Here is a 14,361-nt window from a genome sequence, read left to right as displayed (position 1 = left end):
AACTATTTCTTGATTTAAGGCATTGGCGTGCTGGCTGATATCCAAACAGGATGGGCCAGAGATGTCAATGCCTTGGTCCTTTCATTGCTGGCTGCTACTTCCTGGCGGATGTCAGGTTGTGCAGTGCCTGCTAAACAGTATAATTTCTCCAGTGGTGTGGGGCGTAGACATCCTTTGATAATGAGGCATGTCTCATTAAGAGCCACATCCACTGTGGTTTGTGTGTGTGTGTGTGTGTGTGTGTGTGTGTGTCAGGAGCGACTTGAGAAACTGCAAGTCGCTTCTGGTGTGAGAGAATTGGCCATCTGCAAGGATGTTGCCCAGGAGACGACAGGATTTTTTTTAATGTTCTTTTTACCATCCTTGTGGGAGGCTTCTCTCCTGTCCCTGCATGGAGCTGGAGCTGATAGAGGGAGCTCATCTGCTCTCTCCCCAGGTTGGATTCAAACTTGGCAGCCTTCAGGTCAGCAACCCAACCTTCAAGTCACAAGGCTTTAACCCACTACGCCATCAGGGGCTCCATCCGCTGTTTTAATGTGGTGAGATGTATTCCACACTGGGCATGCATTTTCAGCAGCAGAGTAGTAAAGCGCAAGGGCAGATGTCTTCACTGTGTCTGGTTGTGATCCCCAGGTTGTCCCAGTCAGCTTTCGTACAATGTTATTTTTAGCTCCCACTTTTTTGCTTGATAGTCAAGCAGTGCTTCTTGTAAGTCAGAGCATGGTCCAGGGTAAATCCCAAGTATTTTGGTGTGCTACAATGCTCCAGTGGGATTCCTTCCCAGGTAATCTTCAAAGCTCGAGATGCTTCTCTGTGAAAAGCATATGTCTGCATTTTAGATGGATTAGGGATCATCTGGTTTTCCCTGTAATAGGCAGTAAAAACACCTAAAGCTTCAAAGAGCTTGTGTTCAACCATTTCAAAGCTCCCTGCTTGAGGGGTGATGGCATGATTGTCAGCATAGATGAAACACTCTGTCCCTTCGGGCAGTGGCTGGTCATTTGTGTAAATGTTAAACATTGATGGAGCAAACATGCTGCGCTGAGGCAGGCTGTTCTTCTGTTTTCGCCATCTTCTTTTCTGACCCTGGAATTCAACAAAAAAGCTCCTGTTTTGTAGCAGATTTCCTACCCTGTTTCCCCAAAAATAAGACATCCCCTGAAAATAAGACTTAGTAGAGGTTTTACTAAATTGCTAAATATAAGGCCTTCCCTGAAAGTAAGTCCTAGGAAAGTTTTTGTTTGGAAGCATGCCCACTGAACAGAACACCAGAGCAAGCAGGATTGGTAAATGTACGTACCTTAGCATGGAAATAATGGTAGTAACAAGAAATTCTTGATAGGATTCACAGTTTGTCTGGTTATGCTGGTTTGTGATGACAACTACTGTACAGTATATAATAAATGTTCAATTTTTTTGTTCAGCAATAAATGTGAATACTTCTTCATGGAAAAATAAGTCATTCCCCTGAAAATAAGACCTAGCACAACTTTGGGAGCAAAAATTAATATAAGACACTGTCTTATTTTTGGGGAAACAGGGTATGAAGCAGGTGAGGTGGCAGTCCTTTGTGATATACGTTTTTCTCAGGTAAAGGTAATGGTTTACAGTGTCATAAACTGCTGACTGGTCTATGAAGACAGCTCCAGTAATCTGCTGCTTTTCAAACCCATCTTCTATGTGCTGAATCAGGTTCAACACTTGTGATGTGCCGCTTTTGCCTTTCCTGAAGCCAGCTTGATGTGTGATGCTACATGGGTCTATTTTTTCCATAATTCTATGCAAAATAAGTCTCTCCAGAACTTTATAAATATGGCACAATAAGTAGATTGGTCTATAGCTTTTTGGGTCATTATGGTCTTTGCATGGTTTCAAGATGGCTATGACTCCTACTTTCCTCCAGATTTTGGGAATCTGACAGGATGCAATGCAGTTGTTCATCAACTTCAGCAGCCAGCACCTTGCTTTTGGGGCAGAGTTCATAATTTGTTCCATCTGTAGATCGTCCAGGCTAGCTACTTTGCCATTTTTACAATTATTGATGCCCATGTCCAATTCAGTAGATGTAAAAGGTTCATGAAGATGGTTCTCATCTGGTTGCTCTGTTGGTTTGCTTCCTACTTTGGTGGAAAAGTTGGACTTCTCCTTCGTGGTCTCTGATGAAATCCACACATGTGATAGTTGATGCACCTATGCAGCAATCATTGGAAACCTCTGGAAAGCTTTAGGCTTGTGGCTGTGGCCCTGCCCACCCTACACAGGAAGCAATATAGGTAGCCAGAGGGGCTGCAGCCTTAGTTCCCCTTTTCCAGCCACCTTTGCAGCATATTAAGAAACCTCTCTTTTAAAAAAATCCTTCAGTACAACTTGGACTGTCTCACAGATCTTGCAACTTTCTCCTTTCCCTGACTTGAACTGCTTAAGGACAACTCTTTCTCTTAATCCCGGTCAGTATAATGTCTTCAGTAACTTTTTAAAAATGTATTTCTTGTGGGGGGAATCTCCCCGAAGCAGGTGAACACACAAAGTGTCTCCTCTGTTTGGGGAAAACACACTCCGTGCAGATATGCCCTTCTTGTAAGGCATTTACCCCACACACATGAAAGAACCCTGAGCGCCGTCTTAAAGCCCTTTTCTATGAGAAGACCCTCTTGCCAGAGAAAACACTACAGCGACGGGTGACTTCTGAGCCTCCGGCACACTTGCAGGGCTTTGGGGAAGCTCAGAAACAAGCGGGGCAAAAGCGCAGCAGCACAGACACCGTCCGCTCTCTATCTCCGGGCAAAAAAGGAGGAGAAAAGAAATGGAAACCTGTGGCGTGAAGACTACCTTGCCCTCCTCGCCATCGCGCCTCCCTTTGTTGCGCCACCATCTTCGCAGGTGCTGCTCCAGCCTCCTCTCCTGCCCGAGATGGCGCAGGCCTCCTCGGGACTTCTGGCACCACCAGAAGAGCCCCCCCCCCCGCCCCGCCCTTGGAGCAGTCTTTGGCCTTGCCAGGCACACCAGGAGTGGCAGGGCCAAGCCGGGTTAACCGGCTCCTAAGTCCCATGCGGTCGCTTTTCCTGATGGAGCATCACTCGCCACGGGAGTTGCGAGGAACACAGTCTCTCTCTTTGCATTCTCTCTCTCTTGGCAATCACGGAGCCACTCACCAGGCCAGCGTTCTTATTCCTCCCACGGCCGCAGTCCTGGAGGTTACTCTTATGGATCTCCTGGCAGACATCATCAGTATAGAAGCTGTTCTCCAAGCAGAGCACCATCAGGTCATAATCCTCATGCTTATTCTTCTGACTATGTGCATTACTCTCCTGGAGGGAGGACCTACCACTTCATGCCAGCACATGGGTCATGGTCTCGGGCTGTTCCTGAGACCACTCCACCTCCACCGGTGCTTTCGCCACAGCGACTTGCACCCCCACCAACCCTGTCATCATTGCAACATCAGGAAGAGCAGGCCACTCCATCTGAGTCGGGGTCTTCTGTGAATGGCCCCAGGGACTCTGAGCCTGCTGAGGCCTCGTCAACAGCAACCCTGGAGGATGCTTCAGTGTTTTCTGCCTTAATAGTTTGCATGGCTAAGGCATTAAGTTTATTCACAAAAAAGAGCCAACAACCAGTCGAAGATCCAATGTATCCACCTGACCAACAGGTGCAGCAAGCAGTAACTTCTGCAGCCTTGCCCCCTTTGCCATACCTGCTCCAGTTAACAAAGAATCATGATCAAGCCCCATCACTAGTTCCAGCTGTGTCAAGGAGATGGGATGAGAGATATCATATTGATCTTACCTTGGCCACTTGGGTTGCTCATCCTCCCAAGCCAAATTCAGTAGTGGTTGATGTGGCTAAATACAGAAGGTCTACTAGATCCCAACCTACCCCATCCGACAAGGAGGGGAATAAACTGGAGGCAGTGGGGGGAAAGGCTCATGTTAATTCAAGTCTGACAACCTGTATGGCACACTATGGGACATATATGGCCTCCTACAACATTTTCCTGTGGGAAAAAATTGCATCATACTTGGACCTGTTACCACCTGACTAAGGTATGACTAGGGCCTATTACTGGGAAGCTTTGCTGTTGACATGAGCCCAGAAGGATATGGCTCAGCATCTCGCCGACAATGTAAGGAAGTTGTTCTGATTGTCTACTTTTCTCCATAGACATGCTTGGCTACGCACCTCAACCCTTTCAGAAGAGGGCAAGTTGTTGGCGGAGGATCTCCCGGCACATGATGATGAAACAAACACTCACTTTACAGATACGCAAGAGGTGAGACAAGTGGCAAGCAAGTTCGGCTTCCCATAATCCTACCGTTCAAGATCAAGAGGCCAACAGTCCTCTTCCTACAGTCTGAGACCATATTTCCCTTCTTCACATGCTTCATCCCAAGCCAGACCAACATGCTCGCCAAAGCAGCAGATGCAGACTTCTATGCATCAGCAGGGTAGAGGGAAAACTCAGAACAAGTCAAAACATTGCCTTTAGCGACACTACCCTCCTCTCTTCTACACCGGTGTCCTCTTTGCCTTCGCATGGCGACAGCTTGCCTGATCGTGGATCACACAGCACTCACCTGGTTTCTTCGCGCTTACTTTCTCAGCACAACACTCCATCTATTCGGTTTAGCACAAGGCTAGCTGGGTTTTACACAGCATGTTGTGGCATCACCACTGACAAATGGGTGCTTGACATTGTTCATAATGGCTACTCCATTGGGTTCAAAAGCCTACCATTGTCAGAACAACGCCTTCCTCTTCTGTCTTGTGGGATGAGATTTCCTCCCTCTTACAAAAGAAGGCCATCATACCACTCGGCCCATCTATGTTTTCTTCAGCCTTTTTTTCTACTTAGTTTTGGTCCCCAAAAAGAATGGAGGCCAGAGACCAATCTTGGATCTCTGAGGGATGAACCGTTACATTCGGGCATGAAAGTTCCTCCTGGCCACACTTCAGACCATTCTTCCTCTCATTCCGCTACAGGCTTGGTTCGCTATAATAGACTTGAAGGACGCCTGTTTTCACATAGCCATTTGCCTCACACCACCACAAGTACTTGTCCTTCAAGATAGGCCACAAGGTCTTCTTTCTCAGGGTCCTTCCCTTGGGAATATCCATGGTGCTTCACATTTTTACTGAATGCATTGCTGCATTGCTGTGGTGGCAGATCACTTACGTCTCCAGGATATCACAGTGTTCCCTTATATCGATGACTGGTTACTGGTCTGGAATTCCTGCTCACAACTTTTGAATCATATCCAATTCACCCTCTCCCTCTTGCAGAGTCTCAGTCTTGTCGTCAACCTCCAGAAATCCCATTTGGACCCAAGATATACGATTTATAGTGCCCAAATCAACTCTCTCGATCGCAGGGCGTATCTGCCCGAGGACCGCTTCCGCAATCTTTGATCTGCAGTTCAATGAATCATCCAGTCACCTTCGGCGGAGGCCAAGCACGTTCATTCCACACTCTTGACACATGACTTCAGCGACAGCCGTCACCTCGTTTGCTTGGCTGCACTTCTGCCTGCTTCAAGCATGGTTTCTTCGGGTCTTTGACCCTCTTTGACACAGCCAGAGACAGATGCTAGTTGTTCCACCTGCGGTGCAACGTTCACTGTAGTGGACGCTGCAACATAACATCTGTGTGGGCATGCTGTTCTGCCCTCCAGGGCCCTCGACAGTCATCACTATCGATGCCTCCCTACGGGGATGGGGAGCCCACTCCAGCTCTCAGATAGCCCATGGCCTCTGGTCGACAGCAGGCACAAACCTTCATATCAACGCCCTAGAACTTATGGAAATTCAGGAATAGACCTCCCCTGTCTATCTTCTCGCTGATCCCTCTTCTCAACAGAGTGATTGCCAAGATGGATGCCAACAATGTCAATGCTATTGTAATAACACCAAAGTGTCCCCAACAGCCATGGTTCACCTTCCTCAGCTCAATGGCTGCCGGGGAATGTCTCCCTCTAGGCAACCTGCCGGACTTGCTCACAATCCAGGACGGCTGCATATGCCACCCAGACCTCAACCTCCTTCACCTCATGGCATGGCAAGTCTGGTGCCGCCACTTTCCGCTCAGTAGCAGATATTATAGACACTGCATATCATCCATCCACACAGCATTCCTATGTGGCGAAATGGAACCGTTTCACTCAGTTTGCTCGCCAACAAGGAATTGATCCTCTGCAAGCCCCTACTTCCCTTTGATTTCCTTGTGGCACTAGTAGAAGACGGCTTAGTGCTTTCGTCACTGAAATGTTACCTGGCTGCACTTTCTGCTTACCGTTGCAGGAAAGGCAGTACCTCTTGTTCCAGGAACCTTTTGTAGAACTCTTCCTCAGAGGATACAGGAACCTACGACCACCAGTGCGTCTCCCCCCCCCCCCCCCACCTCCGTCATGGCTTGATCCCATGCTCTCAGCACTTACGAAACTGCTTTTTACCATTCGAGCACTTGGCCATTGTGGACCTTTCCTACCTTTCATGGAACGTCTGCTTTTAGGATGCAGTCACGCCAGCACGAAGACCCAGCGAACTGTGCACATTGCATGCTGATGAACCTTACCTTTGCTTTCATTGGGATAAAGTTGTCCTTAGAATGGACATTGCCTTCCTCCCGAAAGTTGTGGCTTCCTTTCCATATGGAACAGGATATAGTTCTTCCTGCTTTTTTTCAAGACCCATCAACGAATATGGAACGGGTGTTACATCTTCTTGATGTCCGTAGGCATTGAACTTCTACTTGCACAGCACAAAGGAGTTTAGAAAAATCTCCCAGACTTTTCCTGAAGTATTGAAATGATGCTGAGAGCTTGCCTGGCTCCCCTCAATGCCTCTCAACATGGGTAGTTTCGACAATTAAGTTGGCCTATCAGATGGCAGGCAGAGATCCACCTCCCCACCTTTGAGGCCACTCTATAAGAGCTATTGCCACTTCAGCAGCATACCTCTGCAGAGTCCCTTTACAAGATATCTGCTGGGCGGTAATTTGGGCTACCCCACTGACGTTCGCCACACACTGCAAGATGAACAACCAGTCGAGGAGGCACGCTGCCTTTGGCAGGGCAGTACTTTTCTCGGCACTGGCATGATGCCCACCATCCAAGGTTTGTGGCTTATTATTCTATCACATGTGCTGGTTTCATCAGAGACCACGAAGGAGAAAGAATGGTTACTTACCTGTAACCATGTTTCTTCGAGTGGTCATCTTTTAAAGTAGCACATCCCGCTCATCCTCCCCGATATACATGCTAAGTCCTCGAGCCTCAGGACGGTGGCAGGGAACTAATGATGCAGCCCCTCTGGCTACCTATATTGCTTCCTGTGTAGGGTGGGCAGGGCCACAGCCACAAGCCTAAAGCTTTCCAGAGGTTTTCAATGATTGTTGCACAGGTGCATCAACTATCACATGTACTAATTTCAAAGATGACCACTCAAAGAAAGATGGTTACAGGTAAGCAACCATTCTTTCCCATTTTTCAGAAGTTGATGCGCTATCTGATCTGCCTTTATGTTAGCATGGATGTTAATTTGTGAGGGATCATTGCTCAGCCCTCTTAACAGCCTCCATGCCTTCTGACTGCTCCTGCCCATGTCGTCTTCTGTTATCAGCTTCATACACTGTTCTTTCTTGGCTTCAGAGATGGAGGACAGAATGCTCTGCGCTGTCTGGAGAGTTTGCTCACTAAATGAGTCTTCATTGTGGAGCCAGTAGTAGTCTTCCAGCAAGGCAGCTGTATCAGGAGTAATGCCTGGAAGGTAGTGTGTTCTGCAGCCTTTCGGTATAGAAGCCTGTGAGCAGGTTTTTACTATTTTGATAAATCGCTCATATTCCTCAGGGATTTGGGCGGCTGATATGATCTTGGCCAATGCTGTGTTTGGTATTGGTGGTCCCACTGATTTAGTGCATTTCTGCACAATGCTGTCACAAATAAAAGGTCTGGTTATAACCTCGGTGCCTTCTCCCACTGTTTTGGGGTGAGGGTCCCCCAAGTTTTAAAAAGCAAATGGCCTATAGGTATGTATGTATAGAGTGCTAAGATGCAACCACACAAAGATAGTATTTAGAGAGAAAGGATTAGCTACTAGTAGACAAAATGATATCTGCACCATGAGGCAGAAACACAATCCTGAAGGCTACAGTCAGGACATCCACCCCATAAGGAAGTAAGCACGTTAATGAAGATTTATATTTTGGAATGTGGGATGTGCATGCCTGGGTCTTCCTCTGAAGCTCAGAGTGTGACTTCCACGAAAAGGCCGGAAGACAAAGTAAAAAGGGAAAAGTATGAGAGAAGTATCTGTAAGAATAGAAGAGAAAGGAATAGGGGAAAGAAGGGAAAGGAAAGGAAGAAGAGGTGTGAGATGTATGAGGGAAAGCAAAGGAAGGAAGAAAAGAGAGAGGGAGAAGGTGTATGAGGGAAAGGGGGGAAGAAAAGAAAGCCACAAAGAAAATGCAAACCTGGGCAGCAACGTACAGTATATAATAATAAACACCCTAACCCGAACCTTTTACCTATTCATCTTGACAGCTGATATTCTACCCGTAAGAGAGAGATTAAAGTACAGTAGAGTCTCACTTATCCAAGCCTCGCTTATCCAAGCCTCTGGATTATCCAAGCCATTTTTGTAGTCAATGTTTTCAATATATTGTGATATTTTGGTGCTAAATTCGTAAATGCAGTAATTACAACATTACTGCGTATTGAACTGCTTTTTCTGTCAAATTTGTTGTAAAACATGATGTTTTGGTGCTTAATTTGTAAAATCATAACCTGATTTGATGTGTAATAGGCTTTTCCTTAACCTCTCCTTATTATCCAAGATATTCGCTTATCCAAGCTTCTGCCGGCCCGTTTAGCTTGGATAAGTGAGACTCTACTGTATTTCCAATTTTCCATTTTTTAAATTTCTTTCCATATCATTTTGTAGTTATTTTGCAGTAGTTGGGCATTTTTGCTGTAATACTTATATCTAAATATTTGATTTTGTTTGTAATTTGTAAGCCTGTTGTTTCCTTTAGTTTATCTTGTTTCTTCTTGGATAGATTCTTGGTTACTATCGTTGTCTTTTTCCTTTTATTCTGAGTCCTGCAAGTTTCCCAAATTCATCTATTTTTTCCAGCCATTTTTGTATATTTTCTAGAAGGTCCTCTGCAATAATAATCCAATTGTCAGCAAAAGCTTTTATTTTATATTCTTCTTTTCTTACCTTTGCTCCTATTAGGCTTTTATCTTTTCTTATTACATTCATTAAGATCTCCAAAAACATTATAAATAATAGTGGTGATAAGGGACACCCTTATCTCCTGCCTTTATTTATTTTAAATTTCTTGGACTCTTGGCCATTTATTGTAATTTCTGCTTCTTGGAATTCATAAATGGCTTTTATAGCATTGGTGAAATGATAGCCCATATTCTAGTTTTTTATTATCATCAGAAAGAAATCTCATTTCATGTTATTTTCTGCATCAATACCTATCAAGGCACGTTCTTTTTAGTTGTTCTTACTGTAATATTCAATTAAGTCTATTATTGTTCTAACATTGTCCTTCATGTTCCTTTGAGGGAGGAAGCTGGGCAGGTCTTCTTTTATCCATTCGTTCAGGAATTTTTAAAATCTATCTGTCAGACCCTGGAAGATCTTGGAATAAAAGCACGGTCACAAAGACAAATCTTTGAATACAGCTTTATTTCCTTTTTATCACAGGCTATAGAAAGAAAACTCTAACCAGCTCACCAATTGTGGCATATATCACCTAGCTGACCCATCCCCTTCCCACTATCTATATTCAAACGGCTACATTCCATTCTCACAGAACTTTCTACAGTTTCCAGTTTCTCCCCAGTCCAGATGGCCCTTATCAGAGAGCCTAGCCATCCTCCCTCCCAATCTCTCTTCATGGCATGGGGTGTACGAAACAGCTCAGTGTAAGCTGGTACAGACACATCCTGACACTATTTGCCAATATGTTTGCAAATAATTTTTAATCAGTATTCACTCGGGAGATTGGTCTGTAATTTTTTACATCCATGGGGTCTGTTTGTATTTTCTTTATGAATCATACAGACAGACCCCATGGATGTAAAAGAGAAGAGAGCAAATACTATAATTTTCTTTATGAATCATTATAGTATTTGCTCTCTTCCACGTATCTGGGATTTTTTGATTTGTCATTGCCTGATTCATTACTTTCTTCAGAATTGGGGATAGTTCCTCTTTGAATGTCTTATAGTAAATGGCTGAAAATCATCAGGTCCTGGAGCTTTGGTTGAGTCTGCCTTTTTATAACTTGTAACTTTATAATGGTGGCGAAGTGCGTTAAAGCACTGAGCTGGAGACTGAAAGGTCCCAGGTTAAAATCCCAGGAGCGGCATGAGCACCCGCTGTTACCTCCAGCTCCTGCCAACCTAGCAGTTCGAAAACATGCCAATGTGAGTAGATCAATAGGTCCCGCTCCGGCGGGAAGGTAACGGCGCTCCATGCAGTCATGCCGGCCACATGACCTTGGAGGTGTCTACGGACAACGCCGTCTCTTCGGCTTAGAAATGGAAATGAGCACCAACCCCCAGAGTCAGACATGACTGGACTTAACATCAGGGGAAACCTTTACCTTTTAAAAAAATTTCTTCTTCCATTATTTCTTTATTTAACGTTTCTCTGTAATGATCCGGAATCTTTTGTCGTTTCTGTTTACCCAAATACTGTGAAATATCTACTTTCCTAATCTGATCATTTAAGTAAAGTTTCCTGTAAAATTTGTTAAATTGGTTGTTGATATCCTGATCTGTTGTGTAAATTTTGTCTTCTTTGCATATTTTGGTAGCATGTTTGGCTTGTCTTTTCCCCCCAATTTTTCTGGCTAGCCATTTTCCAGGTTTGTTGGCATTTTAAAAGTGATATTGCCTAATGTATTTTAGGGGTCTTTTTTGCTAGTTGTTTGGCTTCTAAGAAGGTTCTTTGTTTCTGTAGCAGTTCTAACGCTTGTTTACTTTTTAAGCCTTTAAGATTATTTTTCAAATTTCATTCATTTTTTTTTCTATGTTTCATTTTTTTTATTCTTAATGCATTTTGCTGTATGAAGTGGCCCCACATTATTGCTTTGCTGGCATCCCAAACTGTCTGGATTGAAGTTTCCGGTGTTTCGTTGATCCAGAAGTATTCCTTTATAATTCCCTGATTCTTGTTTGTATCATGTTTTGATTTCAATAAATTTTTGTTTAAACGCTATTTTCTATATCAGTGAGATTGGTTTAGAATGACTTCTATGGGGCAGTGGTCCAAATGTGTTCTGGGCAGAATTTTTATTTTCCCAATCTTTGTAATCAGTGTATTAGTAGTCCATACCATGTTAATTCTGGACCAGCTTTGGTGCCTATTTGAAAAGAAGTCAAATCTTTTCCCCCTTCATGGTGAAGCCTCCAAGCGTCTTTTAGATGAAGCTTCTGAAGTAGGTTTGTAAAAGTAGTCAATATCTTGTTATTTTGTCTTTAGATTTTTCTGAGTCTGTTCTTTTGTCTATTTTAGGGTCCACTACTCCGTTGAAGTCTCCCATTGCAATAATTTCATCGAATTCTTCCTTTAGGATTGATTATATTAGTTTTTCCACAAAAGCAGTTTTGGGGCCATTCGTTGCATAGATATTACATATCAGGATTTTTTATTTTCTATTGAGATTTTGATTGCTATCACTCTCCCTTCTTCATTCTTAAATGCCAATTCTGCTGACAGTCTCAGGTTCCCATAAATTACTACACTTCTTTTCTATTGCTGATGCATAAAACTCTTTTCCAATAGCTTATGCTACATGTTTTTGTGATATGTGTGTTTCCTGCAACAATACTATATTATAATTACCTTTTTAAATTTGATTGAAGATTCTCTTTATTTTATTCGGTGAATTAAGCCCATTTACATTATTTGATAAGCATATAATTTCTCTCATTGTCATCCTCTTTGTCTTTACTACATCCAGATTCGTTTTAGCCATTCCTATGGCCATGTCTTCTTTTTCTGGGGATTCGGTCCTGGGTCTCTTCTTTTCATTTTGTCCTTTGTGTGGTTCTGTTTTATCCATCTCTCTTTTCTGTTTCTTATAAAATTCCTTTGCTTTTTCTTCAGTCGTTAGCCAAGATTTCACCTTTTTGTAGGTTACCATCAGGCCTTGGGTTCTTTCCCATCTGAATCTAATCTGGCATTTTTAATTCTTTGGTCAGGAACATGTATTTTCATTTTTTCATTATTGTAGAGGTTGGATGCTCCTTTAGGATGGCTATTTCCTTTCCTTTATAGAATATAAGGTTTTGGCTATTGGTTTTCAAAATTTCGTCTCTATATCTTTTCCTCCCAAATTGGACAATAATGTCTCTTACTGCATTATGTTTCCTAGCATAGGAAAAGGTAAAGGTTTCCCCTGACATTACGTCCAGTCATGTCTGACTCTGGGGTGTGGTGCTCATCTCCATTTCTAAGCCGAAGAGCCGGCGTTGTCCGTAGACACCTCCAAAGTCATGTGGCCGGCATGACTGCATGGAGTGCCGTTACCTTCCTGCCGGAGCGGTACCTATTGATCTACTCACATTGGCATGTTTTCGAACTGCTAGGTTGGCAGGAGATGGAGCTAACAGCGGCCGCTCACGCCACTCCCGGGGCTTGAACCTGGGATCTTTCGGTGTGCAGCTCAGTGCTTTAACGCACTTTGCCACCGGGGCTCCCTGTATGCTTTCCTAGCATAGTTAGTCATTATTCTAAACACTCTGTTGATATTCTGGTCAACTTATTTATTTATTTTTTATTACAACATTTATATCCTCCTTCCTCCTCTGTTGTCTGTTGCAGGTCCACAGTAATTTTCGTTATTGTCTGTCTTATGTTTTCCCTAGTCTCTTCCTGGATGTTTCTCTATCTTAATTAGAACTCCAATTCCCTATGCTCCTTCTGTTCTTGTTTGTTCTCTAGTTTTTGATTCTTTGCTTCCAAGTTTTCCATTTTTGTTTGTAGTTTTTCTTGTATTTTTCTATCTTTATTTTATCCTTTTTTACTGTTCCCATCTCTTGTTTAATATATCTTTTTTCATCTCTCCTAGCTCATTTGAGATTTCCTCCTTCACTGTACTGAGTTGCTCTGCAAAATCCTTCTTCAGATTTAACATCTGATCTTCAGCCAGTTTTTTATATGCGTCTTGTTTTTCTGCATTTTTTTGGATTTTTCTCATGTGATCTTTAAGGGTTATCTCCTCTGGAAGAGAGTTTCTCCTCATAGTACTTATAGTAGATATGGATCTTTTCTTTTCTTCTTGTTTAAATTTGGGTGTTGTCATTTTGCTTTATTTTCCAATTCTTTTTGTGTTTCTGATTGTGTTTCTTTCAGGGTGCTTGGCCTATTTTCTCAGGGGTGGGGGTGAGGTATGTATAATTTATTTGTTGTCCTCTTTTATTAATATTTACCCTCCTCGCCCCCGTCTTCACTCATTTACTCCTGTTATTTCTGTAGTGAATTCTTCTATTCTTTTGCTCTTCTAATCTTCTAGCTTTCTATTCCTCTGTTCTTCTGTTCCTCTGGTCTTCTAGTCTTCTGTTCTTCTGTTCTGTTCTTCGTAATCCCTCTTTCCACGTAGATCTCCATCTGTCAGTCCATCCATCGTATATTTGTTTATCTGTTTGTCATTCTCTTGGCTCCTCTCCTTGTTCGAGTTTCTCTCGGTCTGTTTCTCTAGATAGCACGTCTCTCTTCCCTTCTCCTTTTCTTTCCTTTCTTTACCGGAAGGGCTGGCAGTCTGGGTCTTCTTTCTTCTTTGTTCCGCCCTCTTTGTTGATTTTCGCTACTTCCTCTTCCGCCTTCACTGTGTCGGCATATCCGCTCCCTCTCAGGCGAGGCGTTTAGGATTCCTTGACCTTCTTCCGCCCTTCCTTGAGGTTCCTTCCTGTCTCTCTCTTTTGCCCTTCCTTGGGACTCTTGCTGCTCCCTTTTCCACTCGTCCGTCCTTTTCCCTCTTCTTTGGGTTCGTCACTTGCTTCCCGCCTCCCTTCTTCCGTTCTAGCTGTTCTCTCTGGTGTTCCAGTGGGCAGACTCTTCTGCTTCCCCTTGTTTTGAAGAAGCTGGTCAGTAGACTAAACAAGCTCCCCCCCCCCCCCCCCCAGGTCAGTTTGCTTGTTGTTTCTCTACTAATAGTGTCACCTCTTCAGTACTTCCCAGGGTATCGCCTTTACCTTTTCCAAGGGATACTTTTGTTTGATCTGTTTGTTTAGTTTGGGGATCTGATTCAGACTAATTAATTTTTGATAATTTGAGGTGCTGATCTCCCGTTGAATCAGCCAACCTTTTGACAGATTTCCTTTCCTTTCTTCTTGTTTATTTTGG

General features: G+C 43.6%; 1 protein-coding gene across 3 annotated transcripts in view; it reads left to right on the top strand.

The window, feature by feature from the left end:
* The window catches only part of tlk1 (tousled like kinase 1), a 91,551-nt gene that overhangs the window by 60,517 nt on the left and 16,673 nt on the right, over positions 1-14,361 (top strand). The window lies entirely within an intron of this gene.

Source organism: Anolis carolinensis, chromosome 1 (assembly GCF_035594765.1).
Source record: "Anolis carolinensis isolate JA03-04 chromosome 1, rAnoCar3.1.pri, whole genome shotgun sequence".
NCBI lineage: Eukaryota > Metazoa > Chordata > Lepidosauria > Squamata > Dactyloidae > Anolis > Anolis carolinensis.
This window is presented reverse-complemented; position numbering and strand designations above follow the sequence as displayed.